At 41.5% G+C, this 13,746-nt stretch overlaps 1 pseudogene; it reads left to right on the top strand.

Moving 5' to 3' along the window:
• Nucleotides 1-3,620: 3,620 nt before the first annotated feature.
• Nucleotides 3,621-13,289, top strand: LOC115141273 (endothelin receptor type B-like; annotated as a pseudogene).
• Nucleotides 13,290-13,746: the final 457 nt, after the last annotated feature.

Here is a 13,746-nt window from a genome sequence, read left to right as displayed (position 1 = left end):
GTCTGCAGCATTGAAGGTCCCCAAGAACACAGTGGCCTCCATCATTCTTAAATGGAAGAATGGAAGAATGAAACACCAAGACTCTTCCTAGAGCTGGCCGCCTGCCAAACTGAGCAATCACGAGAGAAGGGCCTTGGTCAGGGAGGTGACCAAGAACCTGATGGTCACTCTGACAGAGCTCCAGAGTTCCTCTGAGAGATGGGAGAACCTTCCAGAAGGACAACCATCTCTGCTGCACTTCACCAATCAGATCAGACCTTTATGGTTTAGTGGCCAGGCAGAATCCCCCCCTCAGTAAAAGGCACATAACAGACATTTTGGAGTTTGCCAAAAGGCACCCAAAGGACTCTCAGACCATGAGAAACGAGATTCTCTGGTCTGATGAAACCAAGATTGAATTATTTGGCCTGAATGCCAAGAGTTACGTCTGGAGGAAACCCGCCACCATCCCTACAGTGGCAGCATCATGCTGTGGGGATGTTTTTCAGCGGCAGGGACTGGGAGACTAGTCAGGATCGAGGGACAGCTGAACGGAGCAAAGTACAGAGAGACACTTGATGAAATCCTGCTCCAGAGGGCCCAGGACCTCAGTGTGGGTCGAAGGTTCACCTTCCAACAAGACAACGGCCCTAAGCACACAGCCAAGACAACGGCCCTAAGCACACAGCCAAGACAACGGCCCTAAGCACACAGCCAAGACAACGCAGGAGTGGCTGCGGGAGAAGTCTCTGAATGTCCTTGAGTGACCCAGCCAGAGCCCTGATCTAACATCTCTGGAGAGACCTGAAAATAGCTGTGCAGCAACGCTCCCATTCCAACCTGACAGAGCTTGAGAGGATCTGCAGAGAATGGGAGAAACTCCCCAATACAGGTGTGGCAAGCTTATAGCATCAAACCCAAGAAGACTCAAGGCTGTAATCGCTGCCAAAGGAGCTTCAACAAAATGCTGAGCAAATTGTCTGAATACTTTTGTCAATGTGAAATTTCTTTGTTTTTATATTTTATACATGTGCAAAAATGTCTAAAAACCTTTTTTTTTTGCTTTTATGGAGTATTGTGTGTAGATTGATGAGGGGAAAAAAACGATTTAATCCATTTAACTGTAACGTAATAAAATGTGGAAAAAGTCAAGGTGTCTGAATGCTTTAAGAATGCAGTGTAGGCTCCAACACGAAGCCCCTTTGTTGTTAGTAAAGTATAATTAAAATGAAGATGGTTTAAATGAATTATTCATTCTCGAATTTGACTGCTTTCAGCACCATGAGCTGTCCATTTCCGATTGATTGTGCCGCAGCTGCTGCTTCAATTTTCAGCAACACAATGTAAATGACTCGAATCTGGCTTATTGTGAGGTCAATAATTCTGATAAATACATCATGGGCAAGAAACATATTGTTTCTGTCAAATTAAACTATAGTAGTAGCAAGCCATCAAAGTTGACCTCCGGTCCTCCTTCTCATCTTTGCACTCTTCCTTCTCAAACTGAACAGAACATTAACTCTACATTAACTCTCAGTCAGCCTCAATTACTTCAACTAACTGGTGCCTCCACACATTGACTCTGTACCGGTCCCCTTGTACTGTATATAGTCTCGCTACTGCTATTTTAATGCTGCTCTTTTGCTATTTGTTATTTTCATTTTTTACCTATTTTTACATAACAATTATTTTTCTAAAACTGCAGTGTTGGTTAAGGGCTTGTAAGTAAGCATTTCACTTTACGTTCTACACCTGTTGTATTCGGCGCACGTGACAAATAACATTTGATTTGATTTGAACATAGGCTATAGGCTAGTCCGCACTCAAGATGTTTGGACTAGGCCTAATCAAAAGGTATTTTCTGATGAAACCTTTGACTCTCCTCCTGAACTGCCACTGTAGCACTACACAGCACAGCCATTGGTTAAGCAGTACTCAACTAAATGTTTTCATCAGCAGAGCAGGCAGGGGCTCAGGGTTGGAATGTCCATTGCAGTGTGTAATGCAGCCTAATTGTATATACACCGTCCCAGCTGCTATCTTAGAAATACAACTTTGCTCTGTGGTATTCCGAGTATGCACTTTGTAGGCTATAGCCTATGGACCATTTGATTGAGACTACACTAAATATCCTATAGGCGCAATTGATATTGCGCGCCCAGCGGAGAATCAGAGATGAGGGGCGGCATTGGACGCACATTGATACATTTAAGTGATAATGCCCGGGGAAGCCGGTGTTTGGAAGATGTATTGGCATGAGTGTAGTTAAGTCGTGCCAATATATCTTCCAAACACCGGCTTCGAGGGTATTATCACTTTTATACAACGGGTTATCAACATATTCAAATAATAATTTACATATTTTCATTATTATTTTTATTTTTTTAATACTATTTCATCCTTCCACAATATATAGTCCCAACACAAATCTAGGGTTGCTACCCAAGCCGACAGGTCGTTAGTTCTATTGGTTTGGTTGCCAGAGACGCAACCCAGTCGTTCAGTCCTTATGTTCTGTATCTATGGACACGACGACCCAGTCGTTCGTGCTAAATGTTCCATTACCATTCTGACTGGCAACGTTCTTATCCCTTGCTTGCTAGCTAGCCAACCACGGCTAATTTACAGTTACGTCAAACGGTGCAGACAGAATAACAACAGTAGTCATATTTGCATTTCTTTATGATGTTTTCTAGTGACATTTATTTGGATACGTCTATAACAACGAGCTAATGAAGCGCGATCTCGCATGGCATAGAAAATATGCTCACTTATCAGGACACTTGTTCAGAGGAGCTAACCAACAACACAGCTAACACAATCACTTCAAACTGAAGCTGGAAAGACTGCAAAAGACTGACTTTTCTATTGACAATTCTTTGTATATATACACATACAAATTATGTAAACTGATTCACGAATTCGCCTGGCTGAGAAACGCCATCTGCCTGTCTCTCGTCCCCACTTGTTCATTACTACGAGACAGATGGAGATCGAATTTGACTATTGAAACAATGTTGCAAATGTCGGAGAGACAGACAACAAGGTTTATACAAATCTCCACTGTTGAAAACTAAATTATAGTCTAAAGGACATGTGAACTAATGTCTAGATGCTTTTTATAGTTGTGGATTGCGCAGTCAAATGGAACAGAGTAAATAGGCATTTTACCGTCATAGATTTAGCTGTTGGTAATTTGTGGAATAGACACCGGCTGGAATGCGGTTTTAACCAGCATTCAGCACTCAGGATTCAAATGGCTACCCAGACTATTTGCACCCCCCTATTTGCACCCCTGGTAACTGAAAGGTTGCAAGATTGAATCCCCGAGCTGACAAGGTAAAACAATCTGTTGTTCTGAACAAGGCAGGTACCCCACTCTTCCTAGGCCATCATTGTAAATAATAATTTGTTCTTAAGTTCTTAACTGACTTGCCTAGTTAAATAAAGGTAAAATAAATATAGGCTAATATTCACAACAACTGAAATACGTAATGTGAATAAATTATGGTTAGCAGTTTGTTTTATTTTATTAGTAACCTACTGTATTAATCAACAGTAAGATAATATATAATCTAAATACAGTAGATTATTGTAGAATTCACAGTAAAATACCATAAATGTGTTTTACAGTAATAATTATGGTGCATCATGTGAAAAATGTTGTGGGTGAGTGAAGAGTCTCTAGAGCATTAACATATTTTAAGGCTTTAGTTGTTGCATCAGTCAGTTAGAATGCTGTACCCCCACAGAATATGGTAATATACTGTATTTTAGGATTTCTACAAACCTTGTCCTGAAACCAATTGTTGCCAGAAAAAAACAATAGTGTGCATCCTGTCTCCTATTTGGGTCTGGCCATAGCAGCTCATCATCATCTCATCATTTTATTTTATTTATTTATTTATTTTGCTCCTTTGCACCCCATTATTTTTATTTCTACTTTGCACATTCTTCCACTGCAAATATACCATTCCAGTGTTTTACTTGCTATATTGTATTTACTTCGCCACCATGGCCTTTACCTCCCTTATCTCACCTCATTTGCTGACATCGTATATAGACTTGTTTCTACTGTATTATTGACTGTATGTTTGTTTTACTCCATGTGTAACTCTGTGTTGTTGTATGTGTCGGAACTGCTTTGCTTTATCTTGTCCAGGTCGCAATTGTAAATGAGAACTTGTTCTCAACTTGCCTACCTGGTTAAATAAAGGTGAAATAAAAAATAAAAAAATAAAATAAAATAAAAAATACATCAACATCACAAGCGATGTTCTATCTGGCTAAACAGCAGGGGAAGTAACGTCTGGAGAGGGGTATCCAGCCCAGGCATGCCCCCTTTTCTATGTCACCACAGGCCTCCTCCATCGCCTGGAGAGGGGTATCCAGCCCAGGCATGCCCCCTTTTTCTATGTCACCACAGGCCTCCTCCATCGCCTGGAGAGGGGTATCCAGCCCAGGCATGCCCCCTTTTCTATGTCACCACAGGCCTCCTCCATCGCCTGGAGAGGGGTATCCAGCCCAGGCATGCCCCCTTTTCTATGTCACCACAGGCCTCCTCCATCGCCTGGAGAGGGGTATCCAGCCCAGGCATGCCCCCTTTTCTATGTCACCACAGGCCTCCTCCATCGCCTGGAGAGGGGTATCCAGCCCAGGCATGCCCCCTTTTCTATGTCACCACAGGCCTCCTCCATCGCCTGGAGAGGGGTATCCAGCCCAGGCATGCCCCCTTTCTATGTCACCACAGGCCTCCTCCATCGCCTGGAGAGGGGTATCCAGCCCAGGCATGCCCCCTTTTCTATGTCACCACAGGCCTCCTCCATCGCCTGGAGAGGGGTATCCAGCCCAGGCATGCCCCCTTTTCTATGTCACCACAGGCCTCCTCCATCGCCTGGAGAGGGGTATGTGTTGGTGGGGTTGGCGATCGTATACCTTCCAACGCCAACCCTAAATTACTCTTCTATTGGGTTTCGAAATGGAGAATATGGTGGCAGATTGAGCATCAAAACTTGCGGATGGTCAATGAACCAATTGCGGACCAGAGCAGCCCGGTGGAAACTTACGTTGTCCTTACTGCTCTGGCCCATTCCCAAACGTACTGCTCTGGCCCATTCCCAAACGTACTGCTCTGGCCCATTCCCAAACGTACTGCTCTGGCCCATTCCCAAACGTACTGCTCTGGCCCTTTCCCAAACGTACTGCTCTGGCCCATTCCCAAACGTACTGCTCTGGCCCATTCCCAAACGTACTGCTCTGGCCCATTCCCAAACGTACTGCTCTGGCCCATTCCCAAACGTACTGCTCTGGCCCATTTCCGAACGTACTGCTCTGGCCCATTCTCAAACATACTGCTCTGGCCCTTTCCCATACGTACTGCTCTGTCCCATTCCCAAACGTACTGCTCTGGCCCATTCCCAAACGTACTGCTCTGGCCCTTTCCCATACGTACTGCTCTGTCCCATTCCCAAACGTACTGCTCTGGCCCATTCCCAAACGTACTGCTCTGGCCCATTCCTCTGGTCATTGGAATGAGGATATTATGCAGAGTGTCAAGCAAGGTGATAATGTGGGCAGTATTGTAAGGACCAAGAGTGGCATGACGACGAAGGACACCGTTCTGACTAATGGCTGCGCACATTGTGGTGTTGCCACCACGCTGTCCAGGGACATTGACGATGACGCGGTGTCCTCTGAGGTTTTTTGCCCTGCGTCTTGTTTTGGCTAGGTTAAAGCTGACCTCATCAACGTAGACAAAATCATAATGCTCTGCAGCAGAATCTAGTTCCGTAACTCTCTGAAACAGACAAGACATTATTGCATGACAGTATGAATAGACAGAGCAGTCAATATGTAGCACAATATTGGAATACAGTACCAACGACAGGATAGTGTAGCTTACTTGTACATATTCATAGAGTAGTCGTTTCAATCTGTCAGAATTTGGCTCAAATGGTACTCTGTAGAGCTGCTTCATACGAATCTGATGGCGTTTCAGGAGACGGCCAAGTGCGGATAAACTCACACTATTTATGTTACTGAATGTTGTGTTGTCAGTGATGATGTGGTGTTGCAGTTGTTGGAAACGTATGCTGTTGTTTGAAATGACCATATTCACTATGTTTTGTTCCAGTTCTGCTATGAACAGCCGGTTTCATCCTCTATTGAAGGGTCATCTAGTAGTATGCTGTTGGTATGCAGTACTATTAAGTACAATTTCACTATTTTCAATACAATAAAGTAGTGTATTGCTGTTATGCTAAGTATTTACTGCAGCATACAGTAAAGTATAGCGCAATGTATAGAAGTATTGTGGGAGGAGAAAGAATCACTGGCTCACTAACATATTTCAAGGCATGCCTTGTAAGTGGCTATATTTGTTGCACCCATTAGTGAGAGTCCTGTACCAATTAAGTGATATGTGGTAGTTGTTTTGTAACAAGTAAGAGTGGTAGAGGATGTTAAATTAGTTGGTAAATATTTACCCATGTCTGTTTGATGTGTTTTGTCCTGTAATCGCCCAGCTTGGAAGACTTTTTTAGGCGTCTTGGAAGGCAAGCGATATATAACACGTATTCAGTAATATGCAAATTCATGACAGCCAACCCACTTGCTCTAAATCCCTTGTAATTACTGTAAAACACTGTAGAAATAATTTTCTTACAGTTTGATAGTCACCTTTACTGTATTGTGTTCTATTGCTCTGGCATCAAGTTAGTGTGATTGTCTCAGTATTGTACTGCCACTATCTAGTCAGAGATATATTATAAGATCTGTAGGTAGATATTACAATCATTTTGAAGACCAATGTATCCTTAACTACAACAACATTTTCACTAACTGTTAAAGCCACATTTTACTTGCTTTGACTTTTGATATGCGTTTTTTTTTTAATCAACCTTTGTCGAGTGCGCTGACTGTAAGTTGCTAAGGACAAGAGCACCCACTAAATTACCCAAATGTAAACTTGCAATGTACTCTGGGTAATATGTCGCTGGATGGGAAATTCCAGTAATATACTGTAAATTTGATTGCAGTAACGTTTTTGGTACCGTAAAATAATGGATTATTTTAGCTGTAATCCAATTGCTGCCAGTAAGTTACTGTACATTTGACAGAAAATGGTTTACAGTGCAGTAATGGGCAGTCACTACATGGGGGGTTATTAATGGGGGGGGGGGGTACTGTGGTTTAAGATTCCTCTGTCGTGTGGTTCTACGCCCCGAGCTATCTTTCTACCTGCCAAGCAGATGAAATATCTAGATAAAAATAAAAAGAGGTCAGCTCTCTCTGTCCAGCAGTTCCGACACCCTGTAAAGGCCACTGCAGACTGGGTTATGTTTGCTCCTAGCATAAGCACGACTGTGCTTGCATACTCCCTTATAATGTCCAATGCAGACGTTTTCGTCTCAATATAAAATTATTTCTGGGTAACAATTAAGTATCGTACTGTAATTCTTTTCAATTACAATGCGAACAAAATAAACAAAAAATAGCACACAAAAAATGTAAAGATTTTCCGAGGACTGTCTGGGAGTGGTCTTAGTGGGGAGGGGAAAACAGAAAATGACTTACTGGCAGAGGCGTTTGGCACTCTCTTTCTCATTGATCTACTAAATAATTTACTGCATAGTGATGTTGCCATGGAAGGCCAAAACGCCATCCCACCAAAACAGACTGAAATTTCAGGCGGTCCTTTCAAACATCTCTTACACTAAAAGGGCATTTTCATAATTTTCACAACTTCACAATATTATTCCAACCTCATAATGTGGAAATATATGTAAAAAAACAGGCTAATCACATTTTTGACTGCAATGAGCCTTTAAAGACCTTTATTTGAAAACGACCAGTCGACCAGTCAGGGACAAATGGGCGTAGACGTTGGCTCCCGAACTTCAACTTGCCTCAAGAAAAACGCGAACAGCCGAACACCAAAACATCACAAAATGTTGTCATAATACATCTGTGAAACGGCATGACACTTTTCAACTGGAGAGTATGTGACGGCCTTAAGATGGTTATGTGATGTCCAAAGCTTCAAACTTCATCAACGGTAATTTTACTTTGATACAAGCCTTGATACTTTGTATCGGATCAGACTGCTTTGAAGATTTTAGGCAAACCTCGAACTTAAAACAATAAAAATGTCTCACATTATACATTCTTCATCTTTGTGCAAAGTCCGCAAATGGCTCTTTCATCTTTTCTCACTTAGCATTGCACAATGAAGGCTATCTGCTTCAAAATCTATACTATTACAAAACAATTACAATACAACGATTATGCATTGACATCTTCAGTACTCCCTCTTTCCAAGAGGTCGAAGTATTTTGTCCTCTTCACAGACTTTCCAAATGTCATCCAACGCCGTAGGTGGGCAATTTTGGCAGATAAACTTTCCATCACAAGAGTTACCACTGGGTCTTGACCTGATTGTCACAGGTCAACTGGCCCCCTGGGTTTTGCACGTTCTCCGCTAAGATCCGAGGGGCTGTCACTCGTGTCCAGAATCTTGGATGATTGCGCACCCCCAGACTCTCTGGAATCCGTCTGCATCCCCAGACTCATCAGAGAGAATTTTTGATAAAATACATGGCAACAGTTTAGTGTGCATTTTATTATCATATGAAATGTAGAATTCAGTGTTGCCCATTAGTCCTATGTCCCTAGCCCATAGAATTAAGAACTATAATACTGGAACTTTCAGGGTTCATTACCTTGCCCCTCTAGTAATTTACTACACTCTTAGAAAAAAAATGTGCTATCTAGAACCAAAAAGGGTTCTTTGGCTGTCCCCAAAGGAGAACCCTTTGAAGAACCCTTTTGGGTTCCATGTACTGTAGAACCCTTTCCACAGAGGGTTCTACATGGAACCCAAAATAGTTCTACTGGAACCCAAAAGGGTTCTACCTCAAACCAAAAAGGGTTCTCCTATGGGACAACCCAAAAAACTTTTGGAACCCTGTTTTCTGAGAGTGTAGCCCAGGGGTCCCCAATTACATTCAGTCATGGGCCCATTTTTCCTTGAGCGGATGGTTGGCGGCTGGAACATTGTATAAATCATTTGTACACTGCAAATTGACCACAAGAATCCCAAACAGAATCCCCAAAAAACAAATAATTTCAACATTTATTACATTGGGATATGATCACATACTGTATGCGTCTCTATTTATGTGTGGAAATACTTGGGAACAGGTTCCCAAATTAAAATCACTTTGAACTGATTTCCTAGTGATTTTACAGTGTTTTATGTCCAACAACCAAAATGACAAAAATACAAAATATATTGTTATCTTGCTCAGAAAACCTGTGTGGGGGCAAATAAAAATCCCCCGTGGGCCACCTATTAAGGAACCCTGCCATGGCCTCTCAAGATAGACACTTGTTTCAATCACAAAGATCATCATAGGATTCACACACTGGCACAAATACTGGGTCAGATGTCCCTAAAAGTATTTTATCATTGCTGTTTTTGAAATGCGATTTACAATGGTAGAACCATAGAATTAGAAATGAAAATGCTATTTTAATAGGTTCTCTATGGGTAGAACCCTCATTGGATTTAGAGCACAGCTCTATCCTGTGTGGAGTATGATCTAAGCCGAGGACAAGATTTCAGTGTATGAGGAGTAATTGTGGTGAGAGATTGATGACTAACCTTGCCAATAAAATATTGGTCGAAAAACCTTCATCTGCCTTAGCTGTGTGAGTTAGGCCACAGACTGCTGCTTGTTTAGGCTACAATTGGCTGATTGTGGAGAACATTTTGATGTTGGATTGATTAGTAAACTGACATATTTCAATGTTATCTATATTTTCACAGACAATCATTCATGCTTCTTGTTGTAATCAAATAGACTTTATACCAATTTGATTTGTTTTTGGTATCTCTCCAGGTTCTAATGTGTCAAGTAATGGTTTACATTCTCATTTGCAGATTGCTGCCTGAGGATAAATTGCCGGGCTTTTTGAAGAAATCATCTACAGTGGAAATTGTAGCTTTGTAGTTCTGTCTCTGCTGCTCGTCAATGGAATGGTTTTAATAATCAGTGCAGGGACCAAAGATCAGAATCCACAACCAGCTCCTACTATTCAACTCTTTAAAACATCCTCTCCACAAATCCAATAGCTTCATTCCCTCATTCAAAATGCCAGGACAAAACACCCCACCCCATCATATGTGCTTAGTGTCAACTGGAATCAGAGACACATTCAAATACATCAATACTGTGATGTCTGCTCTTGTATTCATCATTGGAATAGTTGGTAATTCAGCACTGTAGAGAATCATATATGAAAACAAAAGTGGACCTAACATTCTTATTGCCAGTTGCTTTGGGGGACATGCTGCATATCGTGATAGACTTTCCAATCAACGCTTACAGGGTGAGTTATTTGCAATTTGGTGTACAGTTACTGTCTATCCTGACATAAAATATAGATTTCGATTTGATTATCAAAATGGTCAACATCTGATTGTTTTATAAAAGCGTTTTTTTTGTGTGTTTGTGTTGGTTACAAATGATTTTTCCTGACCTAAATGTTGACATGTCTTTGCAGCTCATGGCTGAGGACTGGTCATTTGGTTTGGTGCTCTGTAAACTAGTTCCCTTCATCCAGAAAATATCTGTTGGAATTACAGAGCTGAGTTTATGTGCCTTGAGCATTGACAGGTAAGAGGATTGCACATTCAAGTCACATTTCTGTTCCAAGTTACACTATATACGCGTATACAAAGGTATCTGGAAACCAGTTCAAATTAGTGGATTCGGCTATTTCAGCCACACACATTGCTGGCAGATGTATAAAATTGAGCACACAGCCATGTAATCTCCATAGACAAATATTGGCAGTAGAATGACGTTACTGAAGATCTCAGTGACTTTCAACGTGGCACAGACATAGGATGCCACCTTTCTAACAAGTCAGTTCGTCACATTTCTGCCCTGCTAGAGCTGCCCTGATCAACTGTAAGTGTTATTGTGAAGTGGAAATGTCTCGGCGCAACAACGGCTCAGCCGCAAAGTGGTAGGCCACACAAGCTCATAGAACTGGACCGCCAAGTGCTGAAGCACGTAGCGCGTAAAAATCGTCTGTCCTCGGTTGCAACACACACTACTGATTTCCAAACTGCCTCTGGAAGCAACGTCAGCACAAGAACTGTTCGTGCCAACTGTAAAGTTTGGTGGGGGAGGAATAATGGTCTGGGGCTATTTTTCAGGGTTCGGGCTAGGCCCCTTAGTTCCAGTGAAGTGAAATCTTAACACTACAGCATACAATGACATTCTAGACAATTCTGTGCTTTCCGACTTTGTGGCAAAAGTTTGGGGAAGGTATTTTCCTGTTTCAGCATCCTGTTTTTGCACAAAGCAATGTCCATACAGAAATGGTTTGTCGAGATCGGTGTGAAAAAACTTGACTGGCTGCACAGAGCCGTGACCTCAACTCCATCAAACACCTTTGGGATGAATTGGAATGCCGACTTCGAGCTAGGTCTAATCGCCCAACATCAGTGTCGTAAGCAACAAGAAAATTTTCTAGGATATAGACATATCTGATATTGGCAGAAAGCTTAAATTCTTGTTAATCTAACTCCACTGTCCAATGTACAGTAGCTAATACAGTGAAATAATACCATGTGATTGTTTGAGGAGAGTGCACAGTTATGAACTTGAAAATGTATTAATAAACCAATTAGGCACATTTGGGCAGCCCTGATACAAAAGTTTGAACAGAAATGCAATGGTTCATTGGATCTGTCTAAAACTTTGCATTATGGCCTTTCTCTTGCATTTCAAAGATAATTTTGTATTTAAAGAACAAACAACTAAACACATGTTTTGTATCATATTTTACTAGATCCAATGTTCTCCTAATTTTCTCCAACATTAATTTAACATTTCCACAAACTTCAAAGTGTTTCAGTTCAAATGGTATCAAGAATATGCATAGCCTTCCTTCAGGTCCTGAGCTACAGGCAGTTAGATTTGGGTATCTCATTTTAGGCAAAAATTGATAAAAGGGGCAGATCATGATTTTGGAATGAGATGTTCGACTAGCAGGTGTCCACATACTTGTAGTGTAGTTGGAAATAACTGTATTACTTCCATTTAACATGCCAAAACCAGAGAATTAATACAATTGTTATATGAAGAGTAATATTGTGAAAGTTGGCTGATATCTACATGTCAAAAGTTAATTATCTTCGTAGTAGGCCTTGAAATTCCCTTTCGTTGTAATATGTTCTTTAATTGTTCTTTAGTTTACAATTGGCTCATTCATCCCCCTCATCTGCCCTGTAACTATTCCCCAGGTCGTTGCTGTAAATGAGAACGTGTTCTCAGTCAACTTACCAGGTAAAATAACGAATAAATAAAAAATACAAAAAAAATGAACAAAACACTCCCCAGCCACATAATTTCCCTATTGATTTCCTAGGTATCGAGCTGTTGCATCCTGAAATCGAATCAAAGGCATTGGGGTTTCAACGTGCACAGCAGTAGAAATAACTTTGATATGGGTTATATCAACAATCCTGGCTGTGCCTGAAGTTGTCGGCTTTGATACGATAATAATGGACCATAGAGGACAGCATCTGACAATATGTCTCCTTCATCCCAACAACAAAAATCAGTTCTTGCAGGTAATTTGTGAATCCAGACAAAATTGAGTAATATAGAAAATAAGGTCAATAATATGTTTGATTTTGTTTTCTTTTGATAATAAATGAAAATGACACTGATTATATAATGAAGCCAGTGATGTGTGCTTATCATCACATTCCAGTAGTTAGATCAAATCTGAAACAGCAACACTAATACTGTTCTTTATTATGTTTTCATAACAGTTTTATAAATCAGCAAAAGACTGGTGGCTTTTCCGGGTTCTACTTCAGCATGCCGCTGGCTTGCACGGCTGTCTTCTACACTCTGATGACCTGGAAGATTCTGAGGAGGAATGAGAACGCACTGAGCAACTATACCGAACAGGTGAGTACAGACCAGAAATCTCCAGCTCTAGAACTGGAGTGCTATTAGATATCTGGGCACAGAACTTTTGGGCGACGTGCTCAACAACAAAAAAATGGCACGCCCAAATAAACCGGGTCACAGGCTAGTTGAGCAATTATTACAAGAAGGAAAGGAGCACAATCTGATGAGTAAAGTATTTTGCTAAACTATTTTGCTAACCAATGTTTGTATCTGTTAGGCAATGATTATTCGGCTCCAGCCAGGCTCAGTCTCTTATTGAACAGTGCAAACTGTGCTCTTCTTCAGACCAAAGTCCTGACAAAGTTCACTTGAGCACCCCTCCTCTTCGGCCGATGCCAAAATAGTCCTAATCACCCGCACACAAGTCTTCAGCCGAGGCCAGAAACACAGTCTGTGTGAAATGATTATGTTGCTCCTAATCTTCAGCCGAATGCCAAACGTTGTCATCCCTCGCACACTCCCGTCTTCGGGATAAGTCAGGCTAAGCTATGTTAGCTCGATACTCTTCGGCCTAATGCCCAACACTCAGTCTCTGCATCTATACACCCATTGTTCTTCAGGCTCTGTCCAAGCTACATTCTTAGAAAAAAAAGTGCTAAGTAGAACCATACAGGATTCTTCGGATTGTCACATTAGGGGAGCTCTTTTTGTTGCTGGGTAGAACCCCCTATGTAGGATTCCTCAAAGAACAGCCTGTATATGGTTCTACCTAGAACCCTCTAGGAAGGGTACTACAAAGAACCATTTATCATCTAAAGGTACTTCCTAG

Source organism: Oncorhynchus nerka, linkage group LG1 (assembly GCF_034236695.1).
Source record: "Oncorhynchus nerka isolate Pitt River linkage group LG1, Oner_Uvic_2.0, whole genome shotgun sequence".
Classification (NCBI taxonomy): Eukaryota; Metazoa; Chordata; class Actinopteri; order Salmoniformes; family Salmonidae; genus Oncorhynchus; species Oncorhynchus nerka.
This window is presented reverse-complemented; position numbering and strand designations above follow the sequence as displayed.